At 46.2% G+C, this 13,412-nt stretch overlaps 1 protein-coding gene across 2 annotated transcripts in view; it reads left to right on the forward strand.

Annotated features, from left to right (window-relative positions):
* The first annotated feature begins 1,213 nt into the window (after positions 1 to 1,213).
* FAM81A (family with sequence similarity 81, member A) overlaps positions 1,214 to 13,412 on the forward strand; it is a 71,226-nt gene continuing 59,027 nt past the window's right edge. The window contains exons 1-2 of one of the 2 annotated variants that reach the window (XM_012658041.1): positions 1,242 to 1,323; positions 2,061 to 2,101. The gene's annotated coding sequence lies outside the window, so the exon portion shown is untranslated. Of the gene's footprint in view, positions 1,324 to 2,060; positions 2,102 to 13,412 lie in introns of both variants that reach the window. The other variant, XM_012658040.1, reaches the window with a different exon arrangement.

Here is a 13,412-nt window from a genome sequence, read left to right on the forward strand (position 1 = left end):
AACTCCATGAGAGCGGAGAGCGATGTCTCTTTTTTCCTTCTCCACCACTGTGTCTTAGAGCTAAGCACAGTTTCTAGCATTTGGCAAGCATCCAATACATATTGTCGACTGAATAAATGTTACAGATGCATTAGCCCTTTCTGGGGGGTATTATCCCGTTTCATAGGTGGGGAAGCAGCCGCAGAATACCCAAGACCACACACAAATTACTGCTGGAGCGAGGATTCCAAAACGGCTCAGCCTGACTCCGCAGCTCATGTCGCTCCCTCCCCCGGGTTGCAGGGGCTCGGGCTGTCGGGGAGGCAGACGGGATCACCTGCCCAGGGTAAGTACCAGCGTCTACGAAAGAGGTATGAACCTCACGCAGGGAGGCTGGCAAAGCTGGGGTCCCCAACTCCGCTTAAATCCCGCCCACCGAGAGGAAGCAAAATTATGAGTGAACCGACCAGTGCAGAATCACAATGAAAATCCAAAATCGAGAGGAAGGTGGAAAGAGTTAGGGCGCCTTGGGAGGGGCACGAAGCAGAGGGAGCAGAAAGGCAGGGGGAGAAGAGCGTTATTAGCAGTTCTTTCTCGCGTCGTGTCTGTTGCGATGAGACGCGATCCTTGGTCTCAGCTGCAGGTGTCACGGTGCTTCATTAAATGACAGCAAGCCCGGAGGGTTGGTTCACCTGCACAGGTGGGGCGTGAGCGCGCGAGCCGTTTACGAGACCATGGCCTAATCAATTAACTTCTCCCCAATTTTGGGGGGGTGATAACTAATTTTGTGGGAAAGAGGTTAGTAAATAAGGGATGTTAGGACTCGAGAGAATTACAGTGCAACCACCGTGGCTATTATCTTGATCAGGCACCATTTCAACACCTCTCCCTTCAAGGCAAGCAGCCCTACGACGGGGTTTATTTTCCAATAAGCGAAATCCCCGCCCGCCAACTCCGAGGCGCTTGGATGCGAGCTCTGTGGGAACCAGCAGCGCCGAGCAGAGGCTATTTTGGGTGTGGGAACGAGGAGGGAGGAGGGGCGGCGCCGGCAGGCTGGGCGCGGGTGCTCGGGGAAAGCCTCCAGCTCGGGCTGCCACGGCAACCGCGTCCAGGCAACGCGCCCGGAAGCGGCTCGGGCGGCGCGCGGCGGCTCGCGCCCCCCGGGAGCTGCGAACCCGGCCGGGCCGCGCGCCGGGCCAGGCGGCAGGCGCGCGCTGATTGGACAGCGCTCCCCGCGGCGCGGGCCCGCAGCCGGGCGCCCTGCTCAGCTAGCGCCCGCGGCCGCCGCACCCAGCCGCGCCGGCGAGGACATGGGCGGCCGTGGCGCGCCCGCCCCCCGCGCCGGTGAGTGCCGCGCCCCGGACCCCCGGCTGCGCATCCTGCGGGTCCGGGCGGCGGGAGCTCCCCGGGACGGCCGGTGACCTTGGGGCAGCCGCTCAGTAGATAGGCGTGGGGGAGAGAGGGAGCTGCGCGTGGCCCATGTGACATGCCGCGGGCGAGAGGGTTAACTGCATGCTGACGCGAAGGGATGAAGTTGGGCACAGAGCGCAACTGGCGTTGCTTTTTCGCGGGGGCTGCATGCTAGCAACCCAGCCGAAGCCCCGGGGACCGTCTGGGGGAGCGGCGCTGGTGCACAGATTGCCAGGGGCAGGGGCGAGTCCGCAGACCCACCACTCAGAGCTGAGTGACCTTGGGCAGGGTAACCATCCTGCCCCTCTGCCCCTTCTCTTTTTCTCATCTTTCAAAGGAGAGGCTCGGGCTCTTTGCAGTTCCACACTGCTGTTGTGCCTTGTACTGTGAGCTGAGAAAGAGCCCCAAAGTACGGTTCTGCACGTACTGGTTAGACAAGGTTTAACCCTGTTTATTCTACGGGGGTTTCCATTAATAGGCTCCTAAAGTGGCAAAAAATGTTATCGTGTTATGGAAGATTACGGATAGAGCAGTTGGTGGTAGAGAGAGTGGCTCTTAAGATGCACAGGTTAAAACCCCTTAGGTGCCCTAAAGACAAGAACAAAATCAGGGTTAATGCTCTTGAGTTCTTTCCCGTAGTTAATCTAATAGGAAACTTTGTATTTGAACAGGTAAAATCAAAACCCAGTAGTGGCAGGCAGCAGCAAATTAAGTGAGTCATTTCTTCAATGTGCACGAGGTTGTGTGTGTGTATATGTGTGTGCGTGTGCGCGTGCGCTCGCACCCTCAGCTTAGAGTCTGTGTACACCAGCGTTATAAATTATTTCATGGGAGTAACCAGAAATAATGCTAGGATGATTTGAATGCACAAAAGTGCAGCTTTCTTGGAAGCAGGGGCAAACCTTTGCAGCTTGCTCTTTAAATGAGAGTGAGGTTCGTGAGAGTAAATACGTAGAGTTTGCACTTTGTATCTGCCTTCAGGGCCCCGTCATGGAGTGGGGTGTGTGTGTGTGTGTGTGTGTGTGTGTGTGTGTGTGTGTGTGTGTTGGGGGAGTGCTCCTGAGCCCTAGTAGGCTGTGGCACTTCTATTTTTAGCACTGGCTGGTACTGAAAAGACACTCTGGCCCCCTTCCGTATTCTCAGTGGATAAACTTCCCTGTTCCATGGTGGCGGAAGGGAGGAAGTGCCCTCTTACAGATTCCTCGTGTTGCCTCTTCAGACTTTCTGCTTCAAGGCTACCTTTGATATTCATTCGAATCTGATTTCATCTGTATGAAAATGAGTGGGAAGACAAAGTTTCCAAGGTTAACGTATAATCTTCTGCAAGCTTGTTTACCTGAGGGTTTAATAATCTTTAATGGTTTACATGTTAGAATTCTGATAGCATAGAGATAGAAAAATCCTTACTGCTCAAGAATTCAACTGCCAAACCCTACAAACCCTCTAATGAACCACACACATCATTGCACTTGGAACCCTCATTAGCAAATTATTCAGCCTCCTCTCTCTGCAGGCCACTAACTTATGTGACTCCAGTTTGCCTTTCAGCGTCTTTTTTCTTGTATCCTGCAGCCACACTCCTGAATTTTCATTTTTTTTTTTTTGTCACTGAGCCCATCTCCTCTGCCTCCCCTAGCACCAGAGCCTGAGTGAACACCTTCTCTCGGATCAGCCCTCTTTGCTGACCTCTCCCATCTCACCAGAGGGAGCGTGCTTTTCCACTGGCTCCTTACAGCCACTTCCAAGCCCTGAGCCCATCCCCAACCAAGTCTCTTAGAAGGTAGTGCTGTCTGCTTGTGCCCCCAGGCCCTCCTTCTTATCTTCTGGCTCAGTACTTCCCAAACCTGGTGGCTCCTCAAATCACCTGGAACATTCTGAAAAACATGACTCTGCAGACTCTCTCAAATATACCAAATTAGAATCATGGGGGAGGGGGGCTGGTGAGATCTCAGAATCCTTATTTTTAAAAACAAACCCAGGCTGGGCACAATTGCTCACGCTTGTAGTCCCAGCACTTTGGGAGGCCGAGGCGGGAGGATCACTTGAGGTCAGGAGTTCAAGATCAGCCTGGGCAACATAGAGAGACACCATCTCTACAAAAAATAGAAAAATTATCTGGGCTTGGTGGTGCATGCCTGTAGTTCTAGCTACTCCAGAGGTTGAGGTGGGAGGATCACTTGAGCCCAGGAAGTTGAGGTTGCAGTGAGCTGTGATCATGGCACTGCATTACAGCCTGGGTGACAGAGCAAGACCCTGTCTTGAAAACAACAACAACAACAACAACAACAACAACAACAAAATGCCAAACCCCAAAAGGAGGAGCAGTAGGACAGGGAGGATGAGGAGAGAAAAGAGAATTCTGGGTAATTCTGATGTCCACCCCAGTTCAGTGGGAATCACTTCACTTGGATGCTACAAAAAAGTGATAAACAAAGAAACAGACACAAAATGGGAGCAACTAGCTTTGTTCTCTTCTCTGCTTTGTTTCTTGCCAGTGACTTTGGGGTTTATGTTGAGGCTCTTTTAATTCATTGACCTTGGGGTTCCTCAACATCAACTTCTATAGCCTCGGTTTCTACTTTTCTCCAACTACTAACATATTGGACTTGTTCAATCTTGGGAATTTTTCCACCTTCGAGATTTGGAACTTGGACTTGAGTCTACTCAGCTGATTCTTTACACCTGTTGCACCTGAGTTTAACCATCACTGAGGGCTCTGGTCCCTTAATCCCTTGCTGGTCCATCCTTCAGCCCCTTTATGGCTCCGTTTCTTGACTTGGAGTGTATGGGTTGCCAGCCATTTCAGTTTTGCCTGCAATCCGGAATCCTTTGTCTTAGCATGTTGAACTTCTCATATCCCAGCCCTCAGTCCAAAATCACACTCATTATCTGCTTTTTCTTCTCCCAGCCTGCCAAATTATCCGGGAGAAAATCATAAAGACCTTCCGACTGGTTCCATAGCAAATTTATGCTGGCTCCAATTTCACCACTGATTTCACAATATAAATTCCCACTTTACCTTCCTCACTACCCCCAAGCATTTCTCTCTTCCTCTCTTTGTCCTTTATTTTCTCTTTCTCAAAGGAAGAAAATGTCTACAAGTCCTTTCCCCAGGATTAACCCACATACACTCCACACTCTCCATTCTCTGAACTTTATCCCTTCCTTCTTGCCTCTTTTGAGAGCTTGCTGTGTTTGTTATTCCCTTTCTCCAGTTTCTTGGGTCCCTCCTAATTCTGTCCCCAACCCTCACTCCTCCATAAGAAATTTCTCCTCATAAGAAATTGTGCTAGAGTCCCAGCTCTGTCCAATGGAACTTTCTGTGGTGAGGGAAATACTTTCTATCTGTACTGCCCCAAGTGGCAGTCACTCACCACATGTGGCTATTGAGCACACGAAATGTGATCAGTGTGACTGAGGAACTTAGTTTTTCATTTTAGTTTTAAATGAATTTGAATTCAGTTTCAGCAGCCATGTGAGGCCAGTGGCCACTCTATGGGACAGTGCAGTTCTAGACCCTGCTGTTCTGTTGAGCTGTCCTCAGTTTCTCTCCTTTGACTGTCCACCTGCCTCTTCTGGCTTCACCCTGATCTTTCTGTTGAAACTGCTTCCTGGGGGTGCTCCGTCAGAAGTGTCCTGGTTGCAGACCCGACGCCTTTGCTCTGTCTTCCGCTGCCTTGATCCGTGCCCTGCATCTTCGGCTGGCATCAGCCCTCCTGCACGTCTGTCCCTGTCTCCGAGGCACTGGCTGTCCAGGCCCATTCGCACCTCATTTTTCTTCTTTTCCTTTTCTCCCGGCCTCTAGATGTGGGGATTCTGTGAGATCCTGTCCTTGGTCTTTTTCTCTTCCTTTCCTGTCCTCCCCGCTTCCCTCTCTTCTAGCTCAACGTCACGTCCAAGCCCACAATAGCAGTTACAGAGCACTGGGCACTTTCCAGCGCCTCCCGGGCGCCCTCCTTCGCTTGTATTATGTCCGCTAATCCTCGCTCCAACTGTGAGGCACAGACTCTTATTATTCCTGTTATGTAGGTGAAGAAATTGAAGCAGAGGGAAATCAGAACAACTTCAGTAAGGCTCTGCTTGTCCGGGAGCAGACCTGGGAAAGGAACTCAGCCATCTGACCTTGGAGCCCTGCTTTTAACCCCTGTTTTGCCCAGATGCCTTCGAGTCGACATTTCCAGTCCTGACCTCTCTCCCAAATCCCACTCAGAATTTAATACTCAGAAGCTAGACCGTTTCTTCTCTGTTCTGTAATCCTGGCTTTCCTAATCATTTTTTCCGCCTTTTAAAACTTTTTGTTTTGAAATAATTCAGATTTATGGAAAAGCTGCAAGAATAATTTAAATAATTCCAATATACCTTTAAACCAAATTCTGTAACTATTGATTTTTTACCACGCTTGCTTTATCATTCTCACTCCATCACATTCTCTTTCTCTCTTTGTGTCTATCCACATGTATGTACACATGCACACAAACATACATGTTGTAATTTGTCCTGAACCATTTCAGAGCAAGTTGTAGACATGTTACACACCTTTACCCCCCTAAATACTTACATGTATATTTCCTTTGTAAAAGGACATTTTCTTGTATAACAAATGTCAAAATCAGAAAACTAACACTGACTTGGTACTATTATCTAATCTACAGACCTTATTCAAGTGTCACCAATTGTCCTAGTAATGTCCTTCACAGTAAAAAGGGAGAAAGAAAGATCTTGATAAAAACAAGATGTTTTCTGGTCCAGGATCGTATGTTGCATTAGTTTTCAGGCCTCTTTCATTTCCTTTAATCTGGGACGGTTTCCCAGTCATTCTGTCTCTCACGACCTTGACACCTTTGAAGAGTACAAGCTGGTTATTTTGCAGAACGGCCTTTAACGTGGGCTTGTCTGACATTTTCTAGTGAGTAGCGAGCGGCAGTGTGTCCCTCTTGGTGCCTTCCTCAGTGATTCTAGTGCTGCCGTCCCCCTGTCTGTAACTGGCACTTGAATTCCTGCGGCTCTTCTGCACACTCCCACGCATGTTGGGGTGCTCCCTGCAGTGTTCCTCCATTGTCCCTTCCTTTCTGTTCCTCCTGTCTCTCTCCTGTTCCGGGCAGTCGTGGAGTGAATGCCTCTGTGCACTGGCCTCGATCGACTGTTCCAGGCTTATCTCCCACTGCTTAGCAACAGGAACCTGTGTGGCCTGTGCTTCTCACTAGTTGGTGTTCCTCTGCTTTGTCCTCTCTCTACCCTTTCTCACGCTGCCCTGAGTTCATATAGTTTACCCTGTTGAATATTGGACTCAGATGCCTGCTCCACAAATGCTGTTCCTGATGGCCCAGTTCAAAGTGACTCTGCCTTCTGCCTGGTGGCAACACCTGGTTTGTACCACTCATGTGGCCCTTACCAGCTTCTCCATTCTTGCATGGTGGCTGGCCAGTATTATTTCCCTACAGAACTAAAGTCCCTGCAGTGTGGGGGCTGTGTCTTGTTCAGCACCGTAGAGCCTCAATGAATATTTGTTGGCCGGACTAAGCAATTTGATAAATCGTTAAGCAAGTGCACAGCACGACCCGAGAGCTGTCTGCTAGCATCTGGTCCGTGAAGGTGGGTGTGCAACCCATGCCTTACCCCGTCAGATGGCGTCGGCTCAAAATTGGATCTTTTAGGAAAACAGTAGATAATTTGAGAAGGTATTTTCATGTTGTAAGTAGAAAAAAATGAGCTTTCCCTGATGACATCTTAATTTCGTGTATGTGTGTCAAGACAAAGAAAGAGCACATTTGATTTAAAAAAACAGTAGAGAAACCTAACATAGCATATTAAAAATGGCCCATCTAGTTCTTCACACCCCAAATGAGCAGCTGAATGTGAGAGGAGTAGTTTCTGAGGCTCACTTCCTCCCTTGGAACCCTGGAGCCACCTGCTTCCTCCTGCGTGTCTGGCCTCCTCTCTCTCCTCTGCGCCTCCTTGGCTCCCTCTTCCCCTCCACCTGCTATTTCTCCTCTTCTTCCCTTTCTGCCTGGTCCTTTCTCTTAGCATCTCTTCTATTGTCCTCCCTCTCCCTACTGGTTATTTCACTCTTTTGACTTATTGAATGTGTCTTTTTGTTCCACGAGTTTTTAATATAAAAACAGGTGATTTTTGGAAAAAGAGAAAACTCAATTGCTTTTTACTGCTCGGTGGTCTTTTGTTGATTCCCTTCCACGGCTCAGTGGTTCTTGGTATTTTAAAAATGTAGTTATCGGCGATAATAAAATGGTTTATCGGAAAATAATTACCTCGTTCTGGCACACCAGGAAGGTTACTGGGAATATGCTGGTTGATAAACATCAAAAAGCCCGAATTTTTCAGTCTCTGCTAAAGCAACATTTGTACTGAGGTCACAAATCAGATTTTACGGGGGTGCGTTGTTGGGGTTATTGGGAACTGCAGCATTCTTCCCTCAAGGTGTGTATGTACTTGCCGACTGGTGGTCAGCTCCCCTCCCCACCTCCCACAAGCATGCTTTTGTGGAGACGACATCCTCTCTGGACGAAGTAGCTTGGAAGTGAAGGCGAGAGATTCTGCTGCTGTAGCTGAGTGCGGCTTAAATAAAAAGCATGTTTATGTGGGAGAGAATGTGTGGGGGTTGCTTTTGCATTATGGAATTCTTAAAATTGTTTAACCGGGAAGATGTTATTCAGAAACCCCTTGGTGCCTTAAGCCTGTTTTCTGTTTATTTCAGGTTCCTTTTTTTCCCCCCATTTTTAATTATCTCTGGAAAAGCTCTGGAGTCCTCCCCTGCTCTCTCTAAGATAGTTATAAAATTAATGTGCTGTGCTCAAGTTGTTACTCCAAATAAAAGAGTCTCTCATAGACTCTCATGTTAGGCAGAGAAGTCCAACCCCCTCGCTCTGCGTGTGAGAAGAAGGGCACAGACTGGAGACTGGATCTTTCTTCCAAGCCCAAATCCTTAGCTTTTCAGTCAGGGATTCCTACAGGGTAGAATCCAAAGCCAACGCTGGCATTCTGTCTTCATGAGTACACGGAGTCGTGCCTTCCCCTCCTGTCTGTGATCCTTGGTGCATCTGGGGTTGGAGGTGGTTCAGTAGGTAGAGAGTTTACACCAGCTTTTAATAATATTTTTTCTGTTCTAGCTGTTGCATTTAGCACATTCCCTTTTCAACATTTGGGAAGGTGTCTTTTCTAATGCTAGAAAGAAAAGTGGCGAAATATAGCTGTTTATCATAATAAAATGCCCTTAAAGTAATATTAAGACACTTCTTTTTTGGTGTGAGTGCCCGGGCACGCGGCAGGGTGACCTTAAGCCATGTGCCGGGCTCACAGCTGGAGAGGCACCTTGAGTCAGCAATCCATATGTCATTTGGGCAGAGCAACTCAACAATTAGAACAATGGGCCTTCCCTAACTAGAAAAACAAAAAGGCAAGTGAACAAATATTCGTGAGTGTCTGCGAAGAGGCGCTGTGCCAGGCTCCATGGGGACTACAGATTCACATGGGATGTGGTCCCTGCCGCCCCAGAGCAGCTCGGTTGGGGAGACATAACCCATGAAAAGTTCAAATAACAATAGAAGATTTAAATAGCATTTCAAAATAGCTGTTATTAACAGATGAGAACAAAAACCAATCTGTTTTTGCAGGGTTCTCATAAAAACGTTAACATCGTTCTAAGCTGTGGAGGGTGGATTAAAGCAACATCAGTGGCCATTCCACCTAGGGGTCCGTTTGTCCATCCATCCGGACCTGATGGAGGCGTGTAGGTTGCCGATTGGCTGCATCCTTTTATACAGCAATCGCTGCACTGGCTGGAAGACCACTGAAAATGTTCTAAGCATTCTAAAAAGTTCGTTTTGATGGATCAGAAACACAATCACCCCTCATCTTTCTACCTCCGACAGAATTCCCTTTGTGAGTGCGATAGAGCGGAAGGGGAAAGAACACAAGTCTTGCTAAGTGCAATCAAGGCCGTTTTCACAAAAGGCATTGGAAATATCTGCTCTGGGACCCTGCGGAGGGCCTCATACTTTCCCTGGATCCTGAGGCTTTTGGAATCCTGTGCTGGTGGCACCCTGGAGCCACCAAACCTGTGCAATACGCCCGATTCCCTGATGTACAGGCAATCCGGGCTTCAATCACAGCTTTGATGAGAGCACCAGGCTCAGGCCTAATTATGTGCCCACAGGGAATGAGCGGGGGTAAAAATTGACAGCAAATGTTTTTTAACTGAACCATACAATCTTTTAAACGCGAGATCAGGCTTATTTCTTGGTTTTGATAGCTGTAAATGAGCAGTTTCTGCTTTTTTTGTTGTTCGTTGGTTCATTCTTTTATTCAGGAAGTATTTATTTAAATTTTTGTCATTGTGAAAATAATACACTTATTAAAGTATTTCAAAAATAAGGAAAAGCAGAATGAAAGTATACCCAGTGCCACTATTGACATTTTGATGTATTTCTTTCCGCTGTTTTAAAGAATATTGCTATAATAGTACTTCTAGTACTGGAATCCTTGCCTTAGCCTATCCACGGTGGTGGAGAGATTTCTGGGTTGCTGGGGTAGTGTAGGATTGACGAAGTATCAAGGTGTGTCAGGAACGTGTGTGTCCTTGGCCTAGTGTGTCCAAGGATGGATGTTTTGGTGTGAGCACACCCAACGTCCTAGAGACCACGTAAGACCTAGAAGACTTACTCAAATTCCCCCCATATCCTCCTCACAATCATAATGCCGTCTACATCCCTAAATATGTGAGCTCAATACTAGCCTAGTGCATTTTTTCCAAGAACTGCTCACCTATTCTCAAAAATTCTGCTCAGGGGTGGGGAGAGGTGAGCTGCCTACTAAAAAGGAGACAGGATGTCCTTATTTGTGCTGTTTTCATTTCCTTCGCACATCATTTGGAGGCACTTCCCCAACCTGGGCCCCTGTCGTTAATTTATGGAAAGCTCCTGCTGTAATTGGTGGCCTTGCAATCAGTGGGGCAGTGGTTGCCTTGCCCTTGACCTTGGGTCTCCTGCCCCATCCATCTCTGCTGGGCTTCAGCTAGGCTTCTCACTATGGGGAGGAGAGGAGGAGGAGGAGGAGGAGGAGGAGGAGGAGGAAGAGGAGTGGGGTATGGCAATGGTGGCAGTGGTAGTGGTGGCAGAGAACTTAAAAATTTGCAGGATCCTTTAAACTCTTAAGTTAAAACATTTGCACCACCTAAACTGGTGCCATGGAGCAAAGCTCTGATTTCCAGGCCAAATCCACCTTGATTTTTTAAAAAACTTAACATTATAGCTACCTCATAGTATAAATATTTTCTATGTTACTTCATAGTCTTTGTAACTATTACTTTAAATACCTGTTGATATTCTTTTGAGTGGATGTGCGTTGTTCTAATTAACTACTCTTCTGTTGTTGGACGTTTAACCAGTAGCCATTTATAGAAATATTAACATCTTGTTAAGATCACATGGTGTTAAGTGTGGATAAAATGCTATAAGTATAGGGATTTGATGGAGAGATTTAGTTACTGTTGCCATGAGATTCCCATCTCTTGGGCTTAGAATGCATAAAGCAAGATTGAGTTCTGTGCATGCCCTGGAGAGACTAACAATTTGACTTTCCTTTGAACTCTTATGCTTTACATATTTGGTCTTTTTTTTTTTAAGTAGGGGAAAATTACTTGAAGTAATTTTCTTCCTTTCTTTTTTAATGCTATAAGGAAAAATTAAGTTTAAGAAGTAAAACATACATTTAGTCAAAGCTCCCCATATGCCTGTCTGATACTGTCTGTCTTCCACTCAGAGATAAAATAATGACCTGACTTGGTGTTTGTCATTTCCATATTCATCTTTAGATGTTATAGATTTCGCATACTATTTGTCATATTTTAAATCTTTGTTAAAATGACATTGTATAGTGTCCATATCCTTCTTCAACTTGCTTTTTCCACATATTTGTGGAGATTCATTCACATTGGAACTTATAATTCTAAATTCATTTATTTTCAATACTGTTTGTTCTTTCATTGCATGAATACATCACAGTTTATTCATCCATTTGCCTAATGATGGGTGTTCATTCCTCCCTCCCCACTTTTTGGCTATTAGAAACAATGCTGCCTTAAGCTTTCTTGAAAATGTCTCCTGTGAACACATTTGGAAAGTTTTTTGAGTATTTCTTAATAGAATTATCGGGTAATGGGGGAAAGCTGTGCATCTTCAGCTTTACTAGATACTGAACATTGCTGTCCAAAGTGATGGTATTCACAGATGGGAATTCACATTCCCATCTGGCACATTCCCATCTGGCGTTCCTGTTGCTCCATATATATTCTTGTCAATGCTTGATCTTACCAGACTTGATTTTTGCCAATCTGATGGGGTGAAATGGTAACTCTTGTGATTTTATCTCTTGTGGAAAATTAGATTTATAATTTGCTTCCATGGGCAAGAACAGAGCCACTGTTATGAAAAAACTTGTTAAAATTCTTATTCTTTCTTCAGTATTCTTTTGAGATTTTCTAAGCAAGTCAGCCATTTGGAAATCTATTAAATGACTTAAAACTTAGATTGTAAAATATATATTCTATTCCCAGTGAGCAGAATTATACCCTATGTGATTTGGTGTCTGAACCCCAGCTGACTACAACTGCCCACTGAGTATAGGTGACTGTCAGTGGGCTGGTCTGTGGGTGTTGTATTCAGTTGGTTAGAAGCAAGTCACAGGTCCCACCTACACAAGGGGAGGGGATCACAGGAAGTGTGAATATCAAGAGAAAGGGATGGGGGTGTGCCTTATGAGTCTGCCCACCACAGCAGGTACCATGTTTTGATTGTCACATTTCAGTGTCTTGGGTTCCAGTGTCACGGGTTTAGATCAGCATTGTTAGAGCAGTCAGAGATGATCAGCCCTCAGAGTCTGACTTACCCAAATGTGCTTCCCATCAGAGGTGTGATTCCAGTATATTAATTCACAAAGAGAAAAGTAGCTGGCAGATAGACTGTGACCTGTGTTTGCTGATTCCTGCATACTCTTCTTTTACATATACCTAAATAGGAAGCTAAAAGATATGCTTGGTCATGATGGACTCAGGGCAAGAGGAGTGGACAGGATTATCGTAATGGCTAATGTCACTGGATCATGAGAGCCTAATGCATCCTACTCTAGTGCAGAACTCGTCCTACTTCCCCAGATTTTCAGGTTCTTGGAAACACTGATACATTTTGTCTTTTCAAACTCTGCTTTTACTAGATACACTGTGTGTACCATCCCCCTTTCTGGTTGCACATTCATTCTCTAGTCCGAATATAATTCAATTGATTGAATTCAATGTCATGAAATTACTTCAGTTGAATCATCCATCCTTGAGGTTCACTCATCTGGCAAACATTTATTGATCAGCTCCTGTATGCTAGGTGCTTGGGATATAGCTGTGGACAACACAGCTCCTCACAGAGTGCACAGAATAAAGCCAGACACTGGGCAGGGTGTGGTGGCTCACATCTGTAATCCTAGCACTCTGGGAGGCCGAGGAAGGAGGATCACTTGAGCTTAGGAGTTCGAGACCAGCCTGAGCAAGAACGAGACCCTGTCTCTACTAAAAATAGTAAGAAATTAGTGGGACAACTAAAAATAGAAAAAATTAGCCAGGTGTGGTGGCGCATGCCTGTAGTCCCAGCTACTTGGGAGGCCGAGACAGGAGGATTGCTTGAGCCCAGGAATTTGAGGTTGCTGTGAGCTAGGTTGATGACACTGCATTTTACCTGGGTGACAGAGCAAGACTTTCTCAGAAAAAAAAAATTATGTATATACTATATATAATATATATAGTGTGTGTATATATCTATCTATCTATATATTTTTTTCTATCAGACGTGCATGAACAGACATTAGCCAAGGAAGGGAAAGGAATCAGCCTTTACTGGAAGCTTATTCAGTGCCCTAAGACCAGACACTGTTCTGGATACCCCATAGCCTCCTTTTGGGTAATGCCTAGTGATGAAGAGGCCAAAGCCCAAGGTTCAAATCCTGACTCTGCTCCTTCCTGGCTA

This window comes from Propithecus coquereli, unplaced genomic scaffold (assembly GCF_000956105.1).
Source record: "Propithecus coquereli isolate 6110/MARCELLA unplaced genomic scaffold, Pcoq_1.0 Scaffold57, whole genome shotgun sequence".
Lineage (NCBI taxonomy): Eukaryota > Metazoa > Chordata > Mammalia > Primates > Indriidae > Propithecus > Propithecus coquereli.